The 4,210-nt window shown below is 39.3% G+C and overlaps 1 non-coding gene across 1 annotated transcript; it reads right to left on the bottom strand.

The window, feature by feature from the left end:
• Positions 1-731: 731 nt before the first annotated feature.
• Positions 732-861, bottom strand: LOC124529524 (small nucleolar RNA SNORA51). Its single transcript, XR_006966410.1, has one exon. It is a non-coding gene; the product is annotated as a small nucleolar RNA SNORA51 (small nucleolar RNA).
• Between the last annotated feature and the right edge of the window lie 3,349 nt (positions 862-4,210).

Here is a 4,210-nt window from a genome sequence, read left to right as displayed (position 1 = left end):
AAAGAAATGAAATCCTTGGAGGTATCATTGAGAGACATAAGATATGCAAGAGTGAATTTCTAACATGGAAGAGCTCACCACAGGCATCTTTTCCACTTGGGTGAAAAAAAAAGCATCCCTCCTTTTGTGGTCCATGTGTCAGGGCTAGATCCTTGGCTGGATGTGACAGCACGATCATAGCAAATAGGGCTTTGGCCACTGGAAGGGGCACTTTCTAATTAATGCTGCAGTGACATACAACCTGTTAGATGCAACACTGTAACAGGATGTGGTCCTGGCAGTACTATTTCTCAGAACAAAAACATGAGGAATATGGTGCATCTGTCTGTCCATCAACTCTCTAGGTGACACACTGAAAGTCAGCAAGACCTGGAACTGTGTCTCAGGCACCCATCTGACATCCAAACACATGAGTTCTTCCATAGCCTAAAGTCATATTACCTTCCACTGTGCTCCTAGCAGAAAGCAAAAACCAAACTCCTTAGTTAGGATCTGTACCTCCAAATAATCTCTCAAGTTTTCATCATGGTTTCTTTTACCATTATGGAGACTTCTCAGCTGTTCCCAAGGACACTGACAAGGACTCAAGAGATTTTACAATCTCTCCTTAACTTTGTTCATATCTAAGAGAAAAGAGTTGGTTTTCAGAGCATTATCACTGCCCCAGTCATTTTATTTATTTATTTATTATCTATCTACCTATCTACCTATCTATCTATCTCCATGTCCCTCCTCGACCTCCATTCACAACACAGACCAGGCAAAGGGCCTGGGCTGGGGCATATATGGGTAGGTTTATTATGCCTTCTCTTTCTGAACAGTCAGTGCAAGAACACAGCCTGTGGTAAGCACCAGGAGGCTGCCTGAGGCATTCTAAGACAGAAGACACTGGGGCCATGTCTAAATAAAGAAGCACTTCCGGGGGTGTCTGGGTGGTGCAGTCCAATTCACATGTAAGAAACCAATCAGAGGCTAAATGACCATAACTGGGCAGGTTATCATAGCTGGATCACATGGGGCCAGATAAGAACAGTGATAACATAAGCCCACTTGGGACTTTACATTAGGACTCTTTCTGTTCCCATTGTTTAATATCAATGTTGACTCTTGACCTTTGGAAGACACTGAACGTGTAAGCAAGGGAAGAAGAGTTTCAATTTTGGACAGAGAAATTTGAGACAAAAAAGAGGCAGGTTTCAGCATATCTGGGTCTTTCAGACCATGTTACATGATTGACACATTCTCCCCTTTTTGTCTGGAAGTGCTTCTTTTTTTTTTAAAGCTTTTTTTTTCTTTTAGAGAAAGAGAGAGCGCAAGCTGGGGAGGGGCAAAGAGAAGAAGACACAGAATCCCAAACAGGCTCTCGCTGATGGCGCAGAGCCCAATGCAGGGCTCGAACTCACAAACCATGAGATCATGACCTGAGCTGAGATCAAGAGTCGATGCTTAAACCTGCCTCTTTTTTGTCTCATATTTCTCTGCCCAAAATTCAAACTCTTCTTCCCTTGCTTACAGGCTCAGAATCTTCCAAAGGTCAAGAGTCAATATTGATATTAAGCAATGGGAACATAAAGAGTCCTAATGTAAAGTCCAGGGTGAGCTCATGTTATCACTGTTCTTATCTGGCCCCTTGTGATCCAGCTATAACAACCTGCCCAGTTATGGTCATTTAGCACCTGATTGGTTCCTTGCATGTGAAGCCACACTATGGCCTATCAGCCACTAAACACTCTTTTTATTTTTAAGGTTTATTTTTTGAGAGAGAGAGACAGAGACACAGAATGCAGGTCGGGGAGGGGCAGTGAAGGAGGGAGACACAGGTCTGAAGCAGGTTCCAGGCTCTGAGCTGTCAGCACAGAGCCTGACGTGGGGCTTGAACTCATGAACCATGAGATCATGACCTGAGCCGAAGTCTGACACTTAACCAACTGAGCCTCCCAGGCGCCCCTGTACAATCATTTTTTAAAAGATGATAACCAAATTGTGCTTTTTTTTTCTACTTTTACTACTGGTATATGATTTAAAGCATAATTTAGATGAGATTTAGCAATTTATTTAAAATAATGGGAAGTGAACCAGCCTAGGAGTCAGGAGTCACACACACTCTTGTGTGTCCACACAGGCACTTTCACACACTAGTTATTAGGCAAGCCACTTAGTATCACCTTTTCTCTCATTTACCGCTATATCTGCAGAATGAGAGATTCACACACATACTCTTGAATTCTGAATTTATTGGAATCTATTAATGACCATACAGGAGACCCACCCCCACCCCACACCATAACCTCAATGTAGATCGGATATTTTTAGCTCATTCAGAGTTTGCTGGTTGTATTATACTGACTTTCGCATGGTCAAAAATGCTAAAAAAAAAAAAAAAAAAAAGAAAGAAAAAATCAAAGTCAGTCTGGTCATGTTACATAGTGTGTTAAAGCTGTCTGCTGTAATAGGCAAACCTAGAAACAGATGAGAAAGTTGATTTTTCATTCAAGTAAAGACCAGGAGCTGGGGGCAGGGGGGAGAGAGGGAGAGAAAAATTTGGCTTCATATAGTCATTCAGGGATGCAGACTCATGGGGTCTCTGCTGAATTTGACATGTGGCTTCCATGGTTACCCTTAGCATCACCATTCAGCCAATATTTGGAGAAAACAAAGCAAATGGAGCATCAAATGGGAGTTTCTATAGAACAGAACTGGAAGTATTACGTATAATTTTTGCTATGTTCTGAAGAGGGAGAGTAGTCAGATTTAGAGAGCAGCTAACTACTCTGTGCCACACAAAGACATACCCAAAAGGCATTTCAGAGCAGGATATGATATATAAATTCCTGAAGCCCCAGCTCAAGTCCTCTTTGTTCCGTAAAAACGCACTTGGTTACCACGGGCCTCTATGATTCACTTTCCCCTCTAAACTTTTTATCTGTGCCATGTATTTTGTCACTTATCATTTTATCTTGATATTTCTTTATGAAAGCATGTTTCCTTTGTTAATACCATAACTCTCAAGAATAGATATAGTTTTAAACTTTTTATTTCTAATCTTCCAGCTCCTCCCTTGCCATCTAGCACAACTTAATTAAAGCCATTAAATACAATAAATTTGATTAATTAATCTTGGTGAGTTCTTTCAAAATACACATAAATGTAAGCTATATTATGGCAACAGTGGGAGGGAGCATCTGTTTTTTTCCCAGTCCCATTGCCAAGAACAGTGCTTGGCATATTAAAGCACTCAAAATTATTTGTTGAATGAAAAACAAAAGTTCTATGATTCCATGTTCTGTGATCATCAGGCCCTGCTACTTTTCTTGGGGTCAAATACTTATGACAAATTCTAGTTTAATAATTATACTAGTATTATTAACAACAACAATAGCAGCTAACACTACCATAGTGCCTACCGTATGCTAGACATATAGAAAAACTCATTTAATACAACAATGTTCTGAGATAGTTATTAATGTAGGTTCTTTGTATATATCTACCTTTTGAACCAATGCCAGCCTTTAGGGAGCCTTTGTGCAAATTAGAAAGGGCACCACAGGCTTTACCATTCACTAATCTATATTATCAAAGAGCATCCGGAGCAGACACTTGCTCATAAATGTTGAATGGATGAATGGATCGATGAAAAAACTATACTATTTGAGTGGGTCTGAGAGATAATAATTCCATTTACTTTAATCTTTTTATTGTCTGATTTGCTCTTATTTTTCTACAACGTTAATATGTCATTCAATGTATACACTTATTTGATGGAGACAAAAGAAGTCTATAAGTAGAACAAAATGCATCAATCTGGGTGAGTATATTTTTAATTAAGAAAGAAAATTAACATAATGCTCATACATGATGTCCTTTAATTTCCAAAATACCTTCTTTCTTTGATAGAATTTATCATTACAAATGTAAATCTTTGTATATCTTTGTAAATCTTTTTATACCTCATTTCTGCAGTTGGAGTTTGTAGAAGTGGAGCAAAATGATATTTATAATTAATTTTTCATTCTTAAAATTTTTTTTAAGTTTATTTATTTTGCAAGAGAGAGCATGAGCAGGGGAGGAGCAGAGAGAGAGAGAGAGAGAGAGAGAGAATCCAAGCAGGTTCCACACTGCTAGCATGGAGACCTATGTGGGGCTTGAACCTGAACCATGTGATCGTGACCTGAGCTGAAATCAAGTGTTGGATACTTAACCGACTGAGCCT

This window comes from Lynx rufus, unplaced genomic scaffold, assembly GCF_022079265.1.
Source record: "Lynx rufus isolate CCGP_SWC_20201006 ecotype Redwood Valley unplaced genomic scaffold, mLynRuf1.p SCAF_6, whole genome shotgun sequence".
NCBI classification, from domain to species: domain Eukaryota; kingdom Metazoa; phylum Chordata; class Mammalia; order Carnivora; family Felidae; genus Lynx; species Lynx rufus.
This window is presented reverse-complemented; position numbering and strand designations above follow the sequence as displayed.